This window comes from Neofelis nebulosa, chromosome 11 (assembly GCF_028018385.1).
Source record: "Neofelis nebulosa isolate mNeoNeb1 chromosome 11, mNeoNeb1.pri, whole genome shotgun sequence".
Taxonomy (NCBI): domain Eukaryota; kingdom Metazoa; phylum Chordata; class Mammalia; order Carnivora; family Felidae; genus Neofelis; species Neofelis nebulosa.
In genome coordinates this window covers 19,329,717-19,354,951 of record NC_080792.1, presented here as the reverse complement: position 1 = coordinate 19,354,951, position 25,235 = coordinate 19,329,717, and the positions used below count along the sequence as shown (strand labels likewise).

Sequence of the window (25,235 nt, the reverse complement as noted above, 5' to 3'; positions counted from 1 at the left end):
CCAGGAAGCATGGAAAGAACTTTCATCTCAGTCCTGAAGGGTCCCCCTGGAAATCAAATCGAGCTTGACCTCTGAGTAAGAGATGTGACCAGCACAAGAGAACAAGGCCAAGTGTAAGTGAAATATCTTTTCTATATTAAAACATGAAGAACAATGGGAAATTGAATAAAAATAGGGAAAAATCATTACAAGGATTCAGAAGCTGAGCAGACTTCTGATAAATATTTATTATAGAAACTGGAGTTAGGAAAAAATAATCTGGGATTAGAATTTAAATAGAGAAGGGGCGCCTGGGTGGCTGTCGGTTAAGCACCCGACTTCGACTCAGGTCATGATCTCACACTTGATGGGTTCGAGCCCTGCGTCAGGCTCTGTGCTGGCAGCTCAGAGACCGGAGACTGCTTTGGATTCTGTGTCTCCCTCCCTCTCTCTGCCCCTTCCCCACTCATGCTCTGTCTGTCTCTATCTCTCAAAGATGAATAAACATTTAAAAAAAAAAAAAAAAGATTGGGGGAAAAATTTTTTGAGATCATCTCTAAATTTTTTATTTGTTACATTTCAGAAGCACATATTATTTCATTAAAAAATGAACTATCTGAAAGAGAAAATAGCACCTTCAGAACCCATCTCACTTCCTCAAAGAGGATTGATATCTCCAGCTTCGCTCTGCTGGCGTTTAAGCTTTCCAAGTATCTATTTTAAAGAAGTAGGACACTGCTTCTTGGTTGGCTGCGTTCTCTGCACTCTGCTACACGAATGGGGTTGCCTACATGACCTCTCTGGCCCCTCTTCCAAAATGGAATGGTTCTTCTGACCCAGGAAGCTCGACCAAAGCAGGTGGCCAAACCCACAGCACATTTCAGAAGCTTACTTCCCCTGATATTTTAAACAACTTTGTTTTTCTAATTACAAATGTAGCCGTGTTTATCACCGAAAATTTGGAAAACTCTAAGATATATAGGAGAAGATAGAAACTCTTCCATACTCTCACAATTGAGAGTCATGATTTCTCATTTCCAAAATTGTTGGGAAGCCAGTCATTTAAAGGCCGGACACCAGTCCCAAGGGGCAGCCATGGTTTCCATGGCTCCACTCTGGAAAGGAGACAAGGGCCTGTGCAAGCTGGCATAGGAGGGCTCCTTGTCCGAGCCGACCACACGCTCCAACTTCAAATACCGTCCATAAGATAACATCCCTGGAAGCATTTTATAAACTCTGAAGGATTCTACAAATGGCAATGGTAATTATTCTCAGGAGCGAACAGGTTGGTATCTTGGTATTGTCATGATTGCACAAAGGGAAATTGGTTTCCAAGAAACAATTTCTAAATGTTCTGCCGTTGGAGGTGTTCCTGCCATTCAGCTTCTCTTTGTGGTAGCGGGCTGTTCCCTGGCATTTCATCTCCCACAAGGATCTGGCAGGGCCTGTGGTTGATCCTGGCAGACACACACCTCGTCTCAGGAAATCGCTGCTCCATTCGCAGCTCGGCAAGCTTACGTATGGTGCTCGGATCTGTTTTGACCCCAAAAAAGAATACCACGTCAAATGCCTCATTTTCAAGCACACCACAGGCGACAAAATTTGCCTCCCAGAGGAATGCAGCACAAACCCAGCATTAGTGCAAGCATATGCATCAACACATATATGCCTCCTTACCGTTGCACATCATTTGTTCTTTGGACGTGTGAATGTTAGAGTAGAGCCTCTCAGCAAAAGGCCAGAGGAGAACAGTTGTAAGTTGTCAGGGTATACGAAGATGTTTGATAGCCCCCTCTCCTCAGATTCCTATGCCCTCTGATAAAGCTTTAGCCTGTCTAGATACTGGAAATACCCTTCTCTAGGCTTACCCAACAGCATGTCCTCCCAGTTTTCCAGCCACCTGCCTGATCACTCCTTCCTGGTCTCCTTGCACACTCCTCTGCTCCACCTTCAAGTGGTGGCTTATCTCCACAGCTTCCAGAGAGCCAGGCTCTCATCTGGTGGTTTACTTCTGTATCCCCAGCACTGAGAATCACGTGTGGCACTTAGCAGATGCTTACCAAGTATTTGTGAGCGAATACATTGCTGCCAAACTCTCTGTGTCCTTACCACCACATTTCCACGGACTTCCAAACAATTTAGTCTCATGCCCAGAGCCACCCACCATTGCTAGGATACTTCACTGAATAAGATGCACGGATCCACCCTCAACTCCAGAGCCAAGGACCCCGTTCCCTTTATGAGGTTGCCTACAGCTGTGTGGTCCATGAATCCCCTGCGTCAAAACCAGCTCCCAAAGAGGCACCCACCTTCATGTTCTTTCTTATTCTTTAAAACCCATTTGCCACCAAAAGAAAAGAAATAGTGTTTTGTCATTAGTATTTTCCCAACCCGAATCAAAATAAGATCACATCCATCCCAGATACTTTGACCTTCTGGGAAATTCCCTCAACATTTCTCCTCTACTGGGAAATTCTGAAAAAACTTTCTTTAGGATGGGGTCATGGAGAATTGCTTATTTCAGAACGATTATCACCTGGGGGCAAACCAGGTCATTTTCCAAGCTTCAAGTTTCCCCCTTGCAGAGGTGGGAGAAATAATGTAGAAAGGATTAGAGAAAATAATGCACCAAAAAGGGGCTAGAACAAAGCTTGGGATACAAGAAGGATACATTCTCATCCCAGGGAACTACATAAAACAGGGGTGGTGTAGCAATCAGCACTAGGAAAGGAGACTTTGAACTGGCAGAGGAGGGAGTCCTTCACCAAAGGCTGACGACAATAATCATGCACCCAAGGGATGAAGGCATAGAGTAAGAAGGACAGAAGCAGGAGGGCGACTGGGCTGGATACATTGGGTCTCCACCACCCAGAACAGTGGTGAGAGAAACCCCTGGCTCACACACAGCCAGTTTTCAGGGGGCCAGACCTTGGGGGAACACTTACAGGAACATAGGACTGCCTCCTAAAATTCTGCACCCTGAGTGCCTTGCTATCCTCATGCTAGTTCTGGCCTTTCCGAGTGGGCAACAACCTCAGGGAACAACACTGAAGACCGAGAGGGTCCCACATCTCTCGTGCCCAGTACACCGGCCCCACACCATCAGCGTTTGTGTGCTACAGACCAAAACTCACGTAGTTAGCAACAGGCACAGCACTGATCCAGCTTTCTATCCAAACCACCAGATTAATGTGTTTTACTACCACTCTGCAGGGTGAGAATCTGTCCTGTAGTTCAGATTTCTCAAGACTGCTGAAAAGAAGGAAATACGCTAACCCAGCAGTAATCCACAGATCTAATTGTTTAGGAAATTCACAAAAGAATACACCTGGCTTGGGCGTTACACCTGAATGCAGGTAATCGCCCAGATCACAACAGCCTTCAAAATTAATGAATTGGGTCTATCAGCAAGACAAGAAAACTCTAGTAGAACAGCATGGATCCCAGTAAAGAATGACTTTATTGGGGCGCCTGGGTGGCGCAGTCGGTTAAGCGTCCGACTTCAGCCAGGTCACGATCTCGCGGTCCGTGAGTTCGAGCCCCGCGTCAGGCTCTGGGCTGATGGCTCGGAGCCTGGAGCCTGTTTCCGATTCTGTGTCTCCCTCTCTCTCTGCCCCTCCCCCGTTCATGCTCTGTCTCTCTCTGTCCCAAAAATAAATTAAAAACGTTGAAAAAAAAAAAAGAATGATTTTATTAAGAATGAGTAACCCACAAGTTCTTCTACGGTAGACATGAAATAGAGAAAAGGTTCACTTTTATCCCATTTCCTTTGATATATATTTGTATATATCTGTGATGAACAAGATTATCTGGAAAAGCCCAAATAGTGGCGAATTTAAATATCATCTATACTTGGGGCGCCTACGTGGCCCAGTCGGTTAAGTGTCTGACTTCGGCTCAGGTCGTGATCTCATTCACGGTTCACGGAGTTCCAGCCCCACCTCGGGCTCTGTGCTGACAGCTCAGAGCCTGGAGCCTGCTTCGGATTCTGTGTCTCGCTCTCTCTGCCCCTCCCCCACTCACACTGTGTCTCACTCTCTCTCAAGAATAATTAGACATTGAAAAAATTTTTAAATGAAAATTAAATATCCTATGTATTTAAATTGATAGCAATCATTGGCATCGTCAAGTCTAACACTTTTGGTTCAGGGTGCGGGAAGCTGAGTCCCAGAAAGAGTGTGTTACTGTTCCAGCCTGGGGTCTCACAGGTGAGCCCTGGAATTTCCCACCTTTATGATTATGTCCCTATCTGCTTAGCACTCCTGCAGTGTTCACCGAGGAGTTTGGGCACATGTTTCCTCACATGCACTCGTTATTCTAAATGGAAAACCAGTGCCACTTGCCATAAATAAATAAACAAATACTCGCCATAAATAAAAGGCAACCCGAACAGAAACATAATTAAAATGAAACACTGTTAAACTCTAAGTGAAAAGGCTCTGAGATCTCTTCTGTTTACATAGTGATATTAGCAAGCAAAATGTCTTCCTAGGACAAGAAATATTACCGGAAGAGAACTGAGGGGCGCCTGGGTGGCTTAGTCAGTTAGGCGTCCAACTCTTGGTTTCAGCTCGGGTCGTGATCTTGCAGTTCGTGAGTTCGCCTCAGGCTCGGTGCTGACAGTGTGGCGCCTGCTTGGGATTCTCTCTCTGCCCCTCACTCTCTGCCCCTCCCCCACTTACTTGTGCTCTCGCACGCGCGCGCGCTCTCTCTCTCTCTCACTCTCTCAAAGTAAACTTAAGAAAAGAAAGAGAATTGAAAAGGCAACGGTTTTCTCAATACGTGACTTGAAGCTGCTTAAAGTTGTATTTGTGCATCCACTGCCATATGGTTTCATTCTGGAAAGCCCTACTCCACCGTCTAATACCAGCCAGAAGGTTCACTTCCTCCAGGCAACCCACCAGACTCCCACTCATCAGTGAAATAAGGATTATCTTCTTGGTGGCTGTGCACTCTGTCCCATCGCCTTACTTTGGAAATTGAGAGCCATTCCTGAATGTTCGATGAGGATTATTGAGAATGTGCTTGGGAACACACTAGAAAAGGAAACTCACCAACAAAAACCGGTTCTCTAATTTTAATCACTGAATCAAGATTCAGATTCTTAGAAAGGAAACCAACATTTAAGGACAAATACTCAATATTCTGTGTCGGGCAAGTCATATGCTTTATCTCACCTTATCTCCCAGCCATCTTGAAAGGCAGGCTTTATCAGCTCCATTTCTCACAGGAGTGAAGTGAAGCTCAGAGAGGTTCAGTAACTTGCCTCATGTCGCACAGCTAATACTAGCAAGATTCAAATCCAGATCTTTCGTGTCAACTCTGGCTGCACATTATAATCGACTGGGAATTGGGGTTTTTTTGAATGTTTACTTTTGAGAGAGAGACAGAGCGTTAGTGGGGCAGGGGCGGAGAGAGAGGGAGACACAAAATCTGAAGGAGGCTCCAGGCTCTGAACTGTCAGCACAGAGCCTGCTACGGGGCTTGAACTCAAGAGCCATGAGATCATGACCTGAGCCGAAGTCAGACGCTTAGCTAACTGAGCCAATCAGGCGCCCCTCCAGGGGAAGTTTTGAAAATGATCAGTGTGTCAGAGCCTCGCTCAAATTGATTCTTATTCAATTAGTCTGACATAGATGTTTGTCATTGTATTTATTTTTTAAGCTTCCTAGGTAGCTCCAGTGTGCAGCTGGCCATAAGAAATTCTTGCTTTGTACCATAACTTTTGTTTGCTGTTATTCCCTCATCACTTTCTCATTTACAAATGTCGTTTCCTAGATTTCCTTTATCATTTCCTAGTGAAGTTACAGTGAGCAGGAGAGTCCGAATCTAGAGGAAGCAGGTCCCTGCCCAGTGGTGGGGAAGCCCCAGGTTGAGAGTAGGGAGTCCTGGGCGCCAGCCTTGTGTCTGCTCTGATTTGGCTGGGACCTCGGGCAAAGGGCTCGACCTTGGCTTCCTCATCTGCAACACGACGGGTTTGGACTTGGTGATTATGAGCTCGCCTCCAGCTCTGAAAGTGTGTGATGGGGTTCCAAGTGCTCAGATCCAGATGCAGACCCTGTGGATATGCAGGTCCCCTACGCCTTTCCAAGCCATCTTCTTCCTTCTGATTCATTTCTATTTAATGAGCTTTGGCCCGAGTGCACCCTGCCTGTCTCCCAGTCCCCTTGGCCCCTGCCGAGGTCCATAGATTATTTTTTTTACCCTGGGAACATTTTCTTCATTACTAATTTGCTTCTACTTCTTTAACCCAACTCCACTTTACTACAGCCAATGGGGACTTTCTTAATATACCCAAGTGTCCTCACATGGGTGTTATTTGAGCACACTTTCTAGAATTCCTCCCACGTTGGGGGTGGGGGCCCAGGGAGTAGGGGTAGGGAGAAACGAGCACAGGGAAGAGGCAAATCATTAAGTTTGTTTCGGGATAAGTGTCATTATCAGATTCACCCCAAGATCGGCGAAGTTCAAATCCAAATGTGTGCATATGCATGCAAACGCACACACAGATACACATACATATGTCTCCAAATTTTAAAAGACTCTCAATATCTCATTCTGGATCCATTTTCTTCCATCATTTGTTTAACACAGAAGAATATTTTTCAGGATATGGCTCATTTCACTCCATGGAATTATTTTACCTATTTCTGTTTGTGCATTTATTACTTTCTTAGACATACAGGACTCAGGATATGTCACCATGAAGCCATTTAGAGAAAGTCAAAACACAGGTTAATACTTGCCCCCACGCTATGCTGGACCTAAGCTGAAGCATGTATAGAATACCCAGACTTCCCAAAGTCTGAACCAATGCCAAGGGCGTATGAGCCATGAGTTGCACCTACCAATGGGCTCTCATTGCACGTGTACACCTTGTCTCAGCACAGATTGCTTTTATCACCAGCCCCAAATTTCCCTTAATGGCAAAGGCCTTGGAAACTTTGTGACATTAAATCTGAGGCTAATTAATCCACAATGACAGAATTTTTCAGGGCATGACAGACTCTATGAAGCGTTTGAACAGCTCTGTGTCCCACAGGAAGAAAGAACAATTTCCAGGCTGTAGCAGGACGGAGTACGGAGAGCATCCCGACAGTTCTGAAGGAAACAATTCTGTTGATTGGAACAGTATTTTGCAAATGACTATTTGGCTTTCATGGGTTGCAGCTTTTTTAAATCTCCTAACATCGGTTTTACATTTATCCTTGTTGTTGTTGCTTTTTTTAAGTGGAACTAATAATCAAGGCTTTTAGGGCAAGTTTATTGTTTTGGATACAACTGTTCCTCATCCAACTCCACACGACTACCTTCCCACTATTAGGTGGGAAGAAAAGTTCTCAGTTCCTTTCATTATTCCTCCTTTGTCATAAAACCATGGGTGTGTTTTTGATTTCCAGAGAGAAAGAAGAGTGTGTTTGTGAGTTTGCCTTTATTTTTAGACTGCGTTCTTCGATTCTTCTCTAACAGTGTATATTGTTACAGCAATCTCAAGTTCTAATTTATTTATTGTTAAAATGCTAATTATACATTTGCCCTGTTTTTATTGAAACTAAACAAGTACAAAGTTAACTAAGAACATTTCCGAATATCCTATTGATGTAAAATCAAGTTCAAAGGTAAAATCAAGTCTTGACAGACAGGGGGGCAGAAGCCTGGCTGAGATTTCAGAACCAGGGGACTCACTTTTGGATGAGGTCATCAGCCACCTGGCGATAAGACATCTGACTTATTCCAGTGGCTACTTTTAATTTAAAAAGGCATATAGGCCATGGGAGGGTGTGAGTGCCTCAATTATATTCCGTCTTCATATGAATGATAGCAAACGGCGCCATTAGAGACGGCATGGGAAGTCTCCAGTCTTTCCAAGGAGTGTAATGGGACCTCTAGGATCCCACCAACTGTCCACTACAGAAGCGTCACCGTTACATCAGAATGTTGGAACCGAATGGAATTTGGAGACCATGATCCCCACATTACACATGAGGAAACTGAGGAACTCAGTCTTAAACACCTACCAAGTTAATGACAGGATCATTAGTCCACAAACCTGGCCTCCTGCTCCTCAGAAGAGTGCTTTTCCCCCAAGTGAGTGCAAAGCTTCATGGGCATTAACGCCAGAGTACCTTTGCTCTGCTCCTATAGGCTCTGACATAGTAAAGGGGACTTCTGCTTCTTAACCCTTTCACACATGCAGAGCTCTGTGCCAAGTGCTTTGCCCATATCATCTTATTTAATTCTCATAACAAGACTGCGAGGGAGGGATTATTACAGATGATTCAACTGCAAAGCAGCAAGTGCAGTAACTTGCCCAAGGTCATACAGCTGGGAAGCACCAAACCCACAATTCAGTCTTGGGTGCTCTGTTTCCATAGCTCATGGTCCAAGCCACTACTTTGCCTGTTATAACTGCTTCTCTCAATGCCAAACACCATCACATCCCACAGTCTGCACAGACACTTCCCATGACCTTCTTCCCTTAAACAGAACCCAAGGCTTAGCCCTTCAAGGACGGTCTGAACCATTCACACCATATACACTTCAGTCTACAGATTGTCCACAGAAAGACTTTTTTGTTAAAGGGGACAATGCCTGAGAATCTCTACAGAGGGCCCATTCTTATAATATTTACCCTGCCAATCTACAATTCTTTTCTTTTGACCTCCCTATACGCATATTCTAGAATTGGTTTTAAATACACTCATGGTAGGCACAAAGTAACAAATTCCTGTTTGATTCTCCTCTTTTGAAACTATACTACCATTTTTTATCACACAGAAACCTTTTGTTCAATCAACAAACATCGACGTGTGCACAGTACCGTGTTGAGAATTTAGGAAACAGGACCCACATCACAGGTTGGGCTGTGAGGTTTGTTCTTTTTCAGTGACAACACAGAAAGAGGTGATCCCAGCATGAAGAAGTTAGGGTATCCTCTTATTCTTCCCCGAGAAGAATTCCATCCCCTGCCCTGGGAAAGGAAACCAGAACAGCTGATGCCCTGTTTTTCCTTGCCATACTGTCGGGAGAAGAGCAAAGCAATGAGCTCAAATACTAGAAGACAACAGCATCACATGTTACTCTTCCATATGGACTTAAAGAGAAAATAAGAAAGGATAGAATCTCCTTCCTTGTTAGCTGGACCTTCTGTAGTCAAGCAGGTCCTTTGGGAGAAAACTAGGTAAGTAAATGAGTTTGTTTTGTAAAATCCACTAGGAAGAGACTCACTGAGAAGACTGAACTTCTTGAGGGCACAGGATCCCTTTCTTATTCATTTTTGCATTGCACTTTGCATCCCCGACAGCTAGGATAGTACCAAACACAAAGAAGGCACCCAAAATATGTATGTGTAAGAAGTAAATGAATAAAGAGGGTTTACTATTTGGGGAGGGGGGGTGGATATTACTATTATTATTATACTCTTCATCATCATCACTATTATAAACAGGTAGATCTAACTTTGTGCCTTTCATTTGGGATACCGTAGATGAAGAAACTTGAACTCTAACAAAATAAGGGATTCTGGTCTAATTTCCAAGGTCTGAGCCACAAAAGCATCACAAAATGTAGAGCTGTGTTTAAATGAAATCTTATTTTAAACTTGCATTTTAAAAACCCTGGAATGAAAATCTAAGTTGGGATCTCAACCTTGTCGCAGAGAGAATTATTAGTCCCCTCCTTTAATATACTCCAAAATGGGAGCACGGGCTTGGGAACACACCGCAGAGTTGGGTCCTCTTAAAATCTCCCCAAGGAACAATCCTGTAGACGAAAGCACCTGATTTTCTGATCAGGCATTGTATTTGTCAGAAGAGATGATTGGGGTAGCACTGACAGAAATTTTATCACATCTAACATTTGTTCATTTCACACTTCGGGCTCTCTCTCGATCGCAGGACTCGTTCCATTGGCATTTGTCATATCTCGGCTATCTTGTTTCACCACTCTGTAGATGGTGGCTTTTTTAGGCGACTTTTTCTGAGCTGAGGATTTTTTTTTCTAGGATGCCAATCCAATCTGGTATTTCAAAATGCCAACACCATTGGCCCTGCTGGAAACCGATTAAACAATTTCTATGCCTAACAGCTCTTTTCAAGTTGCTGAGTTTTTGATTTTCATTTCTTAAGGCTAAATTTTCACACACACAAAAATTGCCCACTCTTTGCATGCAAATGAAGCAGTTTAGAAATGGAAATTCAAGCACAGTGAGCCCTGCATTAATTTACAAATCCATGGCATATTTAAAATATTTTTTCAAATTGCTTCACACGTTTTGGGTGTGTGACACATCGCCATTTAACTTAGTCAAAGTTATTTTGCTGATAAACTTTAGATAAACTCTAAAGAAGGCATCTTTGGGAGAACTTTATTATCTATTCTGTTATATTTTTTCATTAAAATAAAATGAGAGCAAATTGGGTGAGCTAGAGCTCTCTGGAAAGGCAGGACTTTCTTGCCCAGGTGGGTCTTTATAACCTTGAGTGAACGGAAGGGGAGTGTGAAATGAACGTCCTTGTGCGTAGAAGTCCACGAAGGTACGAGTGTGTATGTCATCCACGCTTTACATCTCAACTGTTCGATTTCTGGATCCTGTAAGGAGAGAGCCCAAATGTATCTTCACATCTCTGTAGAGATAAAAATAGACGATATCGCTAGTCTTCAAAGTGTATCCTAGCTTTCTGTTGTGTCTTTGCAAAAGAATGTACATTTGGCTCAAATAGAGCTATTGAAGGAAAAGACTTTTTTTTTATCTTTTTATTTTCTTATAATACTCAATGCCAGCATATTTTAGAGTCGACATTCCTGAGATTTTTGAATTTAAAGGAGGTCTTCTATTTATCTATCAGCGTACATCAATTCATATTCCAGTCAGACTTGAAAACTATAGTGTGCCCTACCAGACAAGAATTATAAAGTCACAGGAAGCAAAACAGTGGTACTGGGACAGAGACAGAAAAATAGTCTCCGGGCCTGAACAGAGAAAGCACACATATATGGGAGAAGTGACGTTACAAATAAGCAGAAAAGGAACAACTCCTAAATAATGGTGCTGGGACAATCAGGTAGTAATTTCAAAAAAAAAAAAAAATGTTTTTAAAGGTGAAGAAAAAGAAAGAAAAGAAAACAGAACCACTACTCACATCATTCACTAAAATCAATTCCAGTTAGATCACTGACATACGGAAGGAAAAATTTTACGAGTTTTAGAAAGAAAACGGAAAACATTTTTGTGATGTCAGGCTAGGGAAAGATTATTAAAGAAGTCACAAAAAGAACTAACTATAAGGAAAAAAATAAGGAAAAAGTAATGATTGATTCAACCACATTAACTTCCATTCTTCAGAAGACACCAAAATGAGTTTAAAAAATAAAAAGGATACAGCCTGGGAGAAGTTATCTAAAATACCTATAATTAACAAAGCATTAATATCCAGAAAATAAAGAACTTCTCTGTCAATAAGGGGAAAACAACTGAGGAAGGGAGAAGCAATCCAAGGGCATAAGAGATGAGAAAGCATTTCGTAGATGAGACAAGACAAATGTCTGTTACATACAGGGAAATGTTCATTAATCATCAGGAAAATGTATCATGAAACCACAGTGAGATACCATTCACTCTCACCTGGTGGCTAAAATCTTAGTCTAAGAATATTATCAGTAAGATGCGGAATAAATATGGAAAAATGGATACCCCCATAAACTGTTGTTTGGAGGAAACTGCCACTTTGTTACTCCCACTTTGGAATACTGGTTAGCATCTCACAGTAAAATTAAGCATGTGTACATCCCACAACTCAGCAACTTCACTGGCAGATGTATAGCCAAAAGAAACAAATGCACATATTTACCAGGCTCCGTGTATGAAAATATTCATAGTAGCATTGTTGTTCAAAACAAAACAGCCCCAGGGCACTGGGGTGGCTCAGTTGGTTGAGCATCCAACTGCGGTTCAGGTCACGATCTCAGGGTTCACAAGTTCAAGCCCCACGGCGGGCTCTGTGCTGACAGCTCAGAGCCTGGAACTTGCTTCGGATTCTCTGGCTTCCTCTCTCTCTGCCCCTCCTCCACTCACGTGCTTATTCTCTCTCTCTTTCTCTCTCAAAAATAAATAAACACTAAAAAAAAAAAAAAAAAACCCAAACATCCACAAACAGGAAAATGTATGAACGGATGACGACATAGTCCTACAGTGGAATGCAATATGGCTACATATGAACATGACTGAATCTAAAATGCATAACATGCAGCAATACTAAAGCAAGTTTAAAAAAAATGCGTGTGGCATAATTTTATTTATCTAAATTTCCAAAACAGGCAAAATGAAACGTTATATTGTCTAGGAATATCTATACATAAAGAAAAGACAGAAGGTGATTCAGAGAAAATGCAGGGTGAGAAGGGTTCTTCCTCTGGAGAGAAGGGTTCAATACCATTTGGAGATACCACGCACAAGGCTTCAAAGCACCAGTACTCTTTTTCCTTTTACTGGATTTACTTTGTCATTATTCTTGAAATTGTATAATAGATGTTAAACACACTCTCTTGTATGTATTATATATCATATATGTAACATTTTTTTAAAGGTTTTTCAGAGAGCTTTGATCTGTGAGGGCCTAATCAAAGGTACAAACATAAAGTACTTCACTTCCCACCCCATCCCAGTTTGTCTTAAATAGTGAGTTGGTTCCCAAAGCTCTTCTCCCAAAGTCATGTGGCTTCCTGCTCACTATGGGACTCGGAGAACAGAGCTGTGGGCAGCGGTGGCCAGGAAGCAGGTAGAGCCCCAGACACCCATGTGCTTCTCATAGTGGCTGATGTGTTATTTTTCTCACTACTGTTATTGATCTTGCCTTATCTTTCTGCCATGACACAGGCTGAAAAACACAGTGACATCTGATGGTTTGTTGGCCTGATTCACCCGTCCCATTTGGATAACGCCTGTGGTGGCTGACAGCTGAAAAAAGTCTCCACAAAGAATCTTGTCCTGAAGTCTCAACTGAGCACTTTCTGGAAACAGGTATTAAAGAAAAGTTTTTGCTGAAGAAGGATCTTTACCTTGCATGTATTTGTTTAGTCTATGCTTATTAGACCTCAGATTTCCTTATGTTCCATGAAAATGATGAAGATGTGTTCCCTCGAATCATAAATGCACTTTTTGTTGCTATTTTAACATCTCTGAAATCAAGATGCGTTTACAATCTAAGACATGACATAGTTTGACAGCAGTTTTTTCTTTCTGAGAATGCGAAATAATGGCTTGTCTTTAGATTCGTGGTTTCTTAGATTCTCTGGCATGTGATATCAAGTTTCAAGGGGGATTCCCATTGATAGAAGACGGAGAAAAACAGAGGTCTTACAACAGAGAGATCAAAACCTGCCACACTCCCTAGAGGCCAGAAGTGACTCTGAAAAAACCCACACCTGAGAACCACTCTTGTTTCCTCCCTTCACCAGCTCGCCCTACCCTGGCTTAACTGTTTGATTTCAGTAACTTGGTCACTGATGTATAGTACTAGATTGAGGACTTACCAAATAACGTGAAGATGTTTTTTTAATGTTTGTTTTTGAGAGAAAGAGAGAGAGTGAGAGAGCACAAGCAGGGGAGGGGCAGAAAGAGAGAGAGAGAGAGAGAGAGGCACAGAGACAGAATCTGAAGAAGGCTCCAGGCTCTGAGCTGTCAGCACAGAGCTCACTGCGGGGCTCAGACTCACGAACTGTGAGATCATGACCTGATCTCAAGTCGGACGCTTAACCGACTGAGCCACCCGGGTACCCCTGTGAAGATATTTTTTTAATGTAAGGTTTCTAACAAGAATTATTCATTTCTACAGATCCTTTAAGAATTATTCAATAAGTTACAAGTTAGAAATTACATGGTGTGTGGAGGGGGTCGGATACCAGTTTTCTTTGAGATAAACCAAGATAAGATGCTTTTCTGTGTTGAGCAGGAATTACCTAAACTGTGGGAGTAGCTTCGACAGGTTTCCATTTGCTTATGGCAAAGCCTCTTCAGACCAAGACTTACTGGAAGCGGGGCTGTGCTTCTTTTCGTCTGATGTGTCATGGGTAGACCCAAGCACCACACCATCTACACATGGCACTTAATAAGTACGGACTGTTCCGAGTTTAAATGGATTTAATCTGGGCAGACAGGAAGAGCAGACATCAATCAGCACGTGTTTGGCTTGTTTTGAGAAAACAACGTTAATCTGACCTAGCATGGTCCACAGTGATGTGGTCCAACCTGCTCCCACTCGAGGCCCAGGTAGCTGGTATCCGACATCCCTCAGGGAAATCACGATAGAGATTGTATGGTTTCCCTTCAAGTAAAGCAAACTTAAACAGAGGAAGAATTAATGTAGGTAAAACACCAGACTGGCAGCCTGAACAGCTCTTTGCCACCTGGCCATTGTAACATCCTCAGAGTCCCTGCCAATGGCATGCTTTTTTTCCACCCCACGGAATAGAGTGCTGGAAACAGATACTAGGTAGTAGTTTGCCTCCAGTGCCCTGATATGTGACAGTTTCCTGCATGGGACTTTTATTCTTATTTGGCATTTGAACTTTTAAATGACTCCCTGATTAATGCTTCGATGCTGCACGTGATAATTGCCTTGGCAGACAAGGATGCCTTTGTTCTTGCCCACTCACCTTTTGTATGGAGTTTCCCACTCCTGTTCCCTTATTTATGACTTGTTGACGTTCATCTATATTTAGCGAGTGTTTTGCTAATATCCAAGGAGTCATCAAAGGTGCAGCTGCTCAATCTCTACAGGAAACTCCCGCTTTAAGGGGCTAGCTCTACTCTAGGAGGATCTGCTCCGGAACATTCCTCTGCAGGAAGATGAGAAATGCACTTCTTGATTTTTAAATTAGCTGGCTTGTGCTTCTATCTTTCCCCCCATTTTTGGAGCTCAGTGAACTCATATGTTATTCTTGGTTGGTTGTCAAACCAGCAAGGATGTTTTTCTGATCGTCTTTATGTGGAGTTATATTTGGCTGTTTTTTCCTCCCTTTTCAGAGACTCCTTTCTTCGCTGTGTGGACACGTGACCTTGTTTTTGTGTTTTCAGTGTCCCAAGCTAGGAAACTTGTGATAGTCCTTTCCTGTTCCTTCTTGAGTCACTGGTTTATGTCAAAAATGCTTGGCTCACTTCCTCCACGTCCTTAGGAAGGGGGTCCTCCAAAACAACCCCCACTGCTGCCTCTCTATCTCTGTGTGGTTGCCACAGCACAAGCCATGACAAGGCCCTTTCTTTCTCAACCCCATCCCAATCGGGTTGATTAACGGTATACTCAGAATACACTGTTTTAAGGTGATCTCACCACAAGGCGAAGCCACTACAGAGTTCTCAATTCCACAAGGAGCTGCCTCTTTGCAGTGCAGAGATGACTCCCCATAAGGCCTCATGGGTTTCTCCGTCAACCCACTTCTATCCATCCTTAGAAAATATTTATTTCCCCTTAGTCCAGGCTTCCAAACATCAGGAGGGGGGGATATCACCCTTTTCATACATATCTTGAATAAAATAAGAAGAGAATATCAGAATAGATTTCACAAGTGCTTTTGAAACTGACAAGAATCCAGCAGAGGAGAAAAACTAAACCCAGGAACCTGGAATGGATAGAGGAAGGGGGGCATTCGAGAATGTTCTGCTTTAACTGTTGCCCCTGCCATGCAGCATCCATCTGCTCTTGTGGCTGAATCAGGGGAGGGATGGGAACCAGCCTTCGCAGGCAGCCTGCTGTGTGTGCTACTTTAACTGTCACCCATTTTGGGAGACAGTGTGATACAGGGGTTAAGAGGACAGGCTCAGGGGCCGGGTTTGAATCCTGCCTTTACCACTTCTCCGCCATGAACCCCTTAGCCGGTTATTTTAATCTCTCAGTGCCTCAGCTTCCTCATCTAAAATGGGGAGAGAGGGGGATCATAATAGTACCTCTCCCCATGAAGTTAGGAGTCAGTAGGTTGATATGAAACAGAGCCTGGCATAGAATAACTACTATACAAGCATTTGATGAACCTAAAGTTCACTGAAGCTGAATAAATAAATAAATAAATAAATGTGACCCTCAGTCCTCTGAGCTACGTATTTGTAACCAACATCCCTGGTTGCTGGTTCAAGAGCCTCTCATCCTCTCGCCTCCTGCAGGCAGGGCTCTCCTCCACTTGATGGAGGCTGGAGATGCCATACGCCAGCCTTCCCAGCATCCCTTGCAGCTGAGACATGAACATAGAACCCAATCGTGGCCAGTGGAAACTGAGGACATTTTTGCTGGTGTCTTTTGGAAAGATTTCCCTGCCCTACCAAAAAAAAGTGGTTTGACAAGAAGCCCCCTCCCATGTTTCCTGTGTGTTGACATCCTTCTCTACCCCATCATCTTGTGACCACAAGGAAAAAGCCAAGAAAAGCCAATCTAGTTCCACTGAAGCAATTCCAGAACCACCTAGGCCCAGGCCCCTTGTCAAACACAGTGTTGAGATGATACATGTCCTTATTCTGTGAGTCATTTGTAGTCAGTTGTTTATAGCCAGATGCATCCCAGATAACACAAGGAGATTTTAAATGAGGAAATGGAGGGTGAAGGAGGCTGACTAATTTTGCTAGCCAGGCAGATGGTAGGACTAGAATTCAAACCCCATCTAACTCGAGTTTGAGCTCTTACCGCTGCATCAGGAAGCCACCCCAACTGACAGTGCTCAGCAACTAGACAAAGCCAGGTAGGACCCACAGCACCAAGGGACTGCTGTGTTCAGGACTGACTCTTCAGCAGAGCAAAAAATAGCAAATGCCTGACAATGTATTGTTCCTCTCTTGTCTGCAAAGCACTCTCACGTCTAGAAATGAAGTGGAAGGGAGCTCATAGACCATCCAGCCCAGATGACAAAACTGAGATGACCAAAGTCACACACCTGGTTAATGACAAAGTCAGATGAGAACTGAGGTCATGACCTCATTTTACAGGCGGAGAAACCTAGGCACAGAGTGGCTTATGTGTCTTGTCCAAGCTCACAGACTAGTAAAGCTGGCATATAAATTAGGCAGTCTGTCTCCCAAGTCCTCGATTGCTATAACATACGCCCTACAGTGACCGGCTTCTGTTACTTGGGCCTTGCTTATAGAGATGTGCTCTCATAATCTGAGGGAGGAGTGCAATAATCCTGTAATCAACATCACAGATGCCAAAAAGGCTAGCTCCAAAATTGTGAGCTCCCCAGCCTGGCTGGCTGAGAGAACAACTGGCCCATCAAGGCTCACATGCAGAGCTGGATTGCCCAAAGGCCACGCTAACTCATGCAGAGAGCACGGGTGAACCAGGGGCAACCAGAAAAGGAGGAAACTCAAGTTGGAAAACTTTAGTCTAAATTTTGTAATAAAAAAAAAAAATCTGAGGGGCACCTGAGTGGCTCAGTTGGTTAAGCGACCAACTTTGGCTCAGGTCATGATCTTGCAGTTCATGAGTTTGAGCGCCACATCGGGCTCTCTGCTGTCAGCGTGGAGCCCGCTTCGGATCCTCTGTCTCCTTCTCTCTGCCCTCCCCAGCTCGTGCTTGCTCTCTCCCTCTCTCAAAAATAAATAAACATCTTTTTTAAATCTAAAAAGATGTAGTTTTAGCATGTAGGTAAGCTTTGTGCTTTATAGCTGTGACCCCAGATACCATGAAGCAGAGAAGAGCCTTCCCTGAATTTCTGATTCGCATAGTCCATGAGCATAAGTTTTGGCGTGGTTGAGAACACTATCAGGTCACAAGAATCAGTAGTTTTTCAGACTCCATCCCCTGCCCCTCCTCCTGCAATACTACAATGAAATTCAATTCTGACACTAACCACCCCAAGTTAGGGTCAAACTCCACAAGTTCAAGGTAGTCCCCAGCAAGACTGCCCTCACTTCAGATGCCAGTCACAACTTTGAGTGTTCCCAGACCACCTGCACTTCTGACCAATTAGCTACAAATCCAAGGGATCTCACAACCCCCCCTTAGGTTCAACAACTGGCTAGAATGACTCACAGAACTCTGGAAAGTGCCATACTTATGATTACAGTTTTATTATAAAAGACACAAATTAGAAACAGCCAAATGAAGAGACACATAGGGCAAGGCCTGCCTGAGTGGGTCCCAGACACATAGCTTTTATGTCCTTTCTCCATGGAATCAGGACACATTGCCCTCTCAGCACACTGATGTGTTCACCAACCAGAAAACTCCCTCAAGCTTTGGTAACCAGTGTTTACTGGGGGTTCGTTATATAGACCTGATTGATTAAATCATTGGCCACATGATTGAACTCAATCTTCAGCCCCTATCTCCTCTCTGGACATCAAGTTCACATAAAGTCCCAACTCTCTCATCATATGGCTGGTCTTTCTGGTGACCAGTCCACATCTGAGTCATCTTGATAGCATAAATTCAGTTGTGGTCCAAGGGGCTCTTAAAAAACAAAGACACTCCTATCACTTGGGAATTTCCAAGGATATAGAATCTTCCTCCCAGAATCCAGGGACAAAGGCAGTCATATTCTTTATTATACAACACCCCACCCTTCACTTCCCCACATTCTGCTTTGTGATGTTTAGGCTGGGACTCTGCAAACCACATTTCTCCTTTGCCAGCCAGCTCTCTGTTAGACTTTGCCAAAGACTTGCTAAAAGAAGACTGGAAGGCAGAAGGAGGGAAGAGGGATTTAGTCCTTTGTGTCTGCCTCCTGTTTTCCTCCTGTTTCTGTGAGCATGACCCCAGGCACACTTTCCACAGCTATAGTAGCCATTAATTTCAGTACCTATAGTTGATTCCAGTTTTCAGTTTTTTAGCATTCCCAGAACCAGCCTTACCATGCCTTCTCAGAGACCACAGAACAAGCCAGACATCAAGGGTCCCCTCCCCTATTTCGAAGTCTGAGTCCAGGCCTCAGGGAACCCGTCCTTCCAGGTCAGAGACACCGGTACCAGCTAAGCAGCATCTCTTCCTCAGAGGTCTGTGTTCCAGGTGCATAAGACTTCCCTTCCAAGTTCAAAGACACTAGAACCAGCCACTGGTGCCCTCCAAAATCTTGAAAGGAGAAGAGAAAGAAAGAAAGAAAGAAAGAAAGAAAGAAAGAAAGAAAGAAAGAAAGAAAGAAAGAAAGAAAGAAAGAAAAGGGAAAGGAAGGGAAGGGAAGGGAAGGGAAGGAAAGGAAAGGAAAGGAAAGGAAAGGAAAGGAAAGGAAAGGAAAGGAGAAAGGAAAGGAATATCTTAATTTTAGCTCCACACAGCCCATCTCCAAGCTTCTATGTTTTAATAATTCCGACCATTGCACTTTGTCTCCTCAGCCCTGGGAATGATACTTCAGTTCCCTTTTGCCTTTTTATTTCTTTGATATCCAGTTAACAGTTCTTTATATTTAAGTTCTTCTGTTCAAAATAATTAATGGGATTTTTATCTACTGACTGGTACACAGATTGTCAAAGATGATTCCTCTCCAGAAACGGATATTGTCTGTCATCTCAGAAGCTCACCTTGGCCCCCTTGGGTTTCCTATATCATCATAACATAGCTTTAGAGCTGCACTATCCAAGAGAACCTTCTTGGATGATTGAAATGCTGCATATCATCACTGTCCGTTATGGTAGCCAACAGCCACATGTGGCTTTAAGAACTTAAATGTGACTAGTCCAACTAAACAACTGAATTTCTAGTTTTATTTCATTTTAATAAAATTGACTTTAAGTTGACACATTTGGCTAGTGGCTACTATATCAGACACCACAGCTATATAACCTTGTTTCTATTTCCTACCAGAACTTATCCTTCTGTTTTTCTATAGCACTTCATCCTATGAAGTATTTTTCATAGTGTATTCTAACTATTTTTGTGGCAGTCTCTCTTAACAATTGTAAATTCCTGGAGAGGCCATCTGATGGTCTTGGTGCCTGGATACATGGCAGAAGAAGACGCTCAAAAATTGATTCATGAATTGAGTATAGTGTCCAACCACAGCACAGTGCACAGCCTAAAGCCCCGTGTCAGGGAGGAAAGAGATGGCCTTGGATTGCAGAATGAAACTGCTAAGACAGAGAACTTACCTCTTTGTGTTTTCACTTTCCTCATCTGTAAAGTAATTTCTATAGGGTAAGTTGAGCTTATTGGCTTAGAAAGCTGGTCTGAAAGCTAAAGATTTTTCTTGGCATTAACCTCAACATTCTATCTCTCAAAACTGGGTTTAAGGATACCTTATCCTCCTAACAATGCTCTTTAAGTCTATAGGTTAAGAAGAAGAAGAAAGAAACTTTCTCTAGCAGAAAACACATAGACAAAGTTTAGAAAAACCCACCTCTGCCCTTTGGTATTAAGGGAATGATGAGGGACTCCATTTCCTTCTATCATTATTATCCAATTGGTTATCCAACAAAGAATTATTGGACAAATCCACTATAATCCCAAACTACTTTGAGACTATAGAAATCAATCAAATCTCTCTGCTAATCTCTCACATGGCAGTTTGTACTTCTGTTTGTAGCATATACTATAATTAAGTATCCTAGGAGTGATATATTTGTTGTATGCTCACCTAACCAGCAGGTGGAAAGCTACATGAGGGTAGAAGCCATACCTGTCTTTCCACACCTTCATTCTCAACAGAACAGCAGCAATATACATAGCTTCAATGTGGTAATTACTAAATCATTTTTTAATAAATAAATAAACAGAAAAAGAATTTGATATATATTTTGAAAATCAGTCGCCAATGCCTTAACCTGACAAAAATTGGTAATTTCATGTAACAAGTCTTCTTAAGAAAATTGTTGACCAAGAATTAGAAATTCTAAAGCCCCAAAATGAATGTGGCCAGATGAAACATGATAATGCCTAATACCTGGGTTTCCTTTTTCCCATAATTCTTTCATTGCCCCACAGTCCTCCACTCATTGAATTAGCAAACACCAAAGAAGTCAGTAGGGGATATAAACAGGTGTTTTAAATTTTATAAAGGAGACAAGAGTCTTGAAAACAGAGTCTTTTCATTGCAAGAGCAAGGCTTTTTGAAAAAGAAAAAGAGCTTTGATCTTCAAAAAGCTAACAGACTGAGGAACTCAGAGCATGTGGTTACCCCTAAACCAGAAAGGAGAAGAGAATGCCTGATGAGGTGACAATAATTTTCTGACTCAAAAAACAGATTGGTGTTGAACAGCAAGGAGAAGGAAGAGGGCCCAAGAAGAGTTTAGATGTTGGGGGATTTAGATGGCATGTCCCTTCCCTCCGGGCCAAGCCTAGAGGCTTAGGGAGAGGCACGCCAAGCAGAGGCGTAGGTAATCAGCAGTCTCATGGAGAATACCCTTGTTCCACCATAGCCTTGCAACAGCCAAGCAGAAATGGCAATGAGACCTGTCTGTAGAGAGGATCCACCCTGCATCTTCCACAGTACTGGTGAGGCAGAAAGGGCAACTGAAGGTTCCTGTGCACACAGAAGAAAATTTATCATGAAGCTAAAGAAATTTAAGCTTCAGTGCCCTCATTTGCACACCCCCTTACAAAAGGCCCAGAAAGGATCCTAGCAGTGTATTCATACAATCCCATATTTTTTTAAAAATTTTTCAACAGTAAGAGAAACTTTACCATCAATTGGTTAAGACCACTGTCTTCTTCCATTCCAACTTCTCTGACACACTTCCCCCCGTCAGATGACGTTGGAGTAGCTGTTGGCATATTTGGGATGCAGCTAAGAGGAAGTTGAGTTGAGAATACACTTATATTTGAGTTTAGTCAGATATATTTATATGGTTCCCAGTCATTTATGTGTCTAATTGTTTTTGCTAGCCATCCAAGTATACAAATGGGTGCCAAAAAATTCTCCTAGCATCCACTGTGCCAATACCCGGAGTCATGGCACAAAGTTGCAGAGCCAGAAGTTACAATCTGATATGAACATATCCTACAGCAATGAGAACCAGAGCGACATGGATAGTGGAGGAAAAGGGTTTTAAATGTGTGGAGACAGATGCTAGCCCATGGAAACTTCTTCTAGTCATGAGAAGTGTGAAATTATAAGTGAAGCATTTAGCTTCCATTGATGCCGAGTCAAAATGGAAGTTCTTCTCAGCCAGGAAATATACTCAGCAGTATAGTCAACCCAATAAAATCATAAGTGTGTGTTCTATTTCTTAAAGGTAGCTCCCCAGATTAAATTAGGTCTCTGCAAAAGCTGGATTCTCCCCTGCTACACTCAAAAGGAGCCAGGAGGTGCTGGGAGATGTTAGTGGCCCTGTGGAAACACACAGTGAGCCACACTGAGAAACATACAGGCACACAAGAACACAGAGGGACCTGCATGACCGTAAATAATGCACCCTGAAGACTTTTCAGCAATAAATAAAGGAGGGACCAAATGCCCTCCATCAGGAGTAGTCCTGATGCCAGAACAATAACTAACCCCCTGGTACTCTGATCAATACTGAAGAAGAGGAGAAGACCTAGTTCTGAATTGAAGGAATTTAAATACTCAGGTGCCCAATATCCTAAATTGACTAAGTTGACACGTAAGTAACTGATATTCAGGGCCCCAACATCAGTGGGAAAGAAGAACATCATATCTTAGCTCAATTTAGTTACAGAAGAAGGTTAATCTTCACACACGTGAGTTTTGTGACTGTAAAATTAAGACCCCGTACATAAACCCAAGCGAGATTCTGCCAAAGTGGCTGAGTCAACTCAACCTACCATGTTGCTGATGGCAATGGTAAACTTTGCCCAAGTCCTGGGCTCCCGGAAAATAGCAGTGATTGAGAAATCCCCTACCCTTTTGGGTTTCAGGGAAATAAATCTAATCGCAGCATACCTCCTTTCTCTTCCATATTCAAGATTAGACGTATCTCTATCCTTTCTCATGATTCCCATAAGACTCATGGATGACTTCCTTGTTTACTTGTCTCCACAAAGTCCCCTGCTCCCTGCATTTTTTTTTCCTGAGACATTCCTCATTAATGAAATACTCTCGGTTGGAACAGCCTGAACAAAACCATCTCCTTCACTACTCTGTGCCTCAGGTCTTTGACACTGGCATGTTCTCACCAAATGGTAACCCAGAAGCTAGTTGTATTTGGAGTCACAAACCCAAGATTCTCAAGCATAGAGAAGTGGGGCCTATGGAGGATCAGCGCATACCTTCAGTGGAGAGGACTCTTTGGAAGTTAAAAAATAAAATAAAATTTCAGACTTCCAAATGATACTAGTGTTTTTAGTACCTAGAAATTGAGAAAATAATGACCAATTACCCTCAATTAAAAATGATTTACAAAACATTTTATTTTATTAATTCCTAGGGAGATAGACATACATTTGATAAATTCAAACATATATCCAGGTCAAAATCATTTTTTCTGTTCAGGATCCATGACTTCACACATTTTTTAAGTATCTCTAGGATCCTCAGAGATATGTGGGCCACAAGTTGGGAACAACTGACTCAGATATTTTCAGGTGAAAATGAAAACATGAGGACAGAGAGGTTGATTTGGTTGGGGTGGGCAGAATGTCAGAGGACCTGGCACCATCCTTTGGAAACCTGTTGGCCAGGCAACCTCATGAAATACAGATATTGATCCCCCTTTGTTAGTCGACCCCCAACCCTGGAGCTGGGAAGACGCAAAACCAGTCACATCTTCCAGGCTCTCCTTATCTGGACCCACAGGGAGGCATTGCCCTCAATCCCCCTCAGGCCTTCTCTCTTGTCCTCTCCCCAACACACACACATGCATGCACACACACACACACACACGCACACATGCACACACACACACCCCTCATCTCTGACTCCACACTCAGACCCCTGCTCCCTGGTAACCTTAATCCTTTTAGAGGAAGGCAAAGAAAACTCTCTTTTTGGACAAGATTAGAGACCCACCTGAGACAGAGAAAGAAAGAGAGCCAAGCCAGGGGCACATCAGGGCTGCCCTCTGCTTCCTTGGTTTCACCCCTTCCTTTCCAAGCTGGAGTCCAGCCCCAGCTTTGAAAATACCAACAGAAAAGGAATATCTGAATTTTTGAGAACACAGACAACATATTTGTAGATATTTCCAAATGATTTTAAGGCATGCCTGGTGAGCCCCTTTACAAATGCTAGGAGGGATTGGTCATATTTGTATACAATAGCAAATGTCCTTTGAAAAACCACACTGACAAACCCACACAGATTTTATAGTCTCCTATAGAAATTTAATGAATATTGAATTTAATATCCCATCAAAGTATTAAAAACTAGCTTCTATGCTGTTTGAAATACATGACCAATCCTCGTACAATGTTGGTGGCACACAACATTCCAACATGGAACTGTTCATTATCTTTTTGTATAACACCATTCCATTCCCATCTAGGATTTTATTCTAGATCCAAGGAGTTAAGACATTGTATAATTTCCAAAAACTCTACAAACATACATTATTCTTTTTTTTTTTTAGTGTTTAATGTTTATTTATTTCAGAGAGAGAGTCAGAGTGTAAGCAGATGAGGGGCAGAGAGAGAAGGAGACACAGAATCCGAAGCAGGCTCCGGGCTCAGAGCCCCAAGCGGGGGCTCGAACCCACTAACCATGAGATCATGACCTGAGCCGAAGTCCAGCCTCAATGGACTAAGCCACCCAGGCACCCCCGAACATACATTATTCTTAACCCTCAAAATGCATTTCTCATAGGGCAGGTAGGATTTTTAGACTTTGGATTTTGAAGCAACTCTGACAATTTTATATCACGATGTCTGAATTTAATTTCCTTCTGCAAGATCAAAGTGTACATTATTGTGATCAGTGTGGAAATAACCAAATGCAGTGAGATGAAAACATCCTATGTGCGTACTGGTGATTTATGTTCGATACAGAAATGAATTGTGGTTTTATGGATGGGAATTATTTTCCCTTCTGTTTAATATGTAGGCCATGTCTCCTCTGGCTTCATAGCCGGTTATCTTTCTCCTCCTACTTCACACTTTCCAGAAGCCTTCTGGTTTCACAGCGGACACATTGTAAATCTTCCCCTTCTAAGTGTCCCACATATGTTTCATTAAAAGTGTTTGTTTCTTTGATCAGCTTGACGTTTCTAATGTGAAAAAAATAATAACTCTGTTGCCTGGTGCTTGGAAATGTATAGGCCGGAAGTGAGGAGCAGAAGACGACGGTAAGCATCAGGGGTCTCCGGGTCCATCACTCAGGCTCTGCCAGGGTTTGGGCTGTGCCCACATCTGCCAGGCTAGCATGGGTGGGGGAGATAGGAAACAATGCATCTTGGT

At 42.8% G+C, this 25,235-nt stretch overlaps 1 long non-coding RNA gene across 2 annotated transcripts; it reads left to right on the top strand.

Moving 5' to 3' along the window:
• Window positions 1-25,235, top strand: LOC131489765 (uncharacterized). Of its 2 annotated transcripts, XR_009250726.1 has the most exons (4): window positions 1-113; window positions 8,867-9,160; window positions 12,854-12,997; window positions 25,036-25,235. It is a non-coding gene; the product is annotated as an uncharacterized LOC131489765 (long non-coding RNA). The 2 variants fall into 2 exon arrangements; XR_009250725.1 differs by lacking the exon at window positions 8,867-9,160 and having other exon boundaries at window positions 7-113.